The sequence below is a fragment of the Solanum pennellii genome, chromosome 2, assembly GCF_001406875.1.
Source record: "Solanum pennellii chromosome 2, SPENNV200".
Taxonomy (NCBI): Eukaryota; Viridiplantae; Streptophyta; class Magnoliopsida; order Solanales; family Solanaceae; genus Solanum; species Solanum pennellii.
Window position 1 is genome coordinate 4,571,229 of NC_028638.1, and position 360 is coordinate 4,571,588.

Sequence of the window (360 nt, forward strand, 5' to 3'; positions counted from 1 at the left end):
AGGAGTGGCATGCCATCATAGTATTTGGACAGCGCACACAGTCTGAGGATGCGGAATGGAATGTCATCATAGCCTTTGGATAGCACACACAGTCGAGTGACATCGGGCATGGCATGCCATCATAACTCTTGGACTGCACAAGCGGAGGGATAAAGTGGGGCGCGGCATGCCATCATTGCCCTTTGACAGCACACACGGTCGAATGACGTCGGGCATGGCATACCATCATGGCCCTTGGATAGGACATACGGTCGAACGACCTCGGGCGTGGAATTCCATCATCGCCCTTAGACTAAACACATAGTCTGACGACGTCAGGAATGGCATGCCATCATCGCCCTTGACCTTCACACACGAACG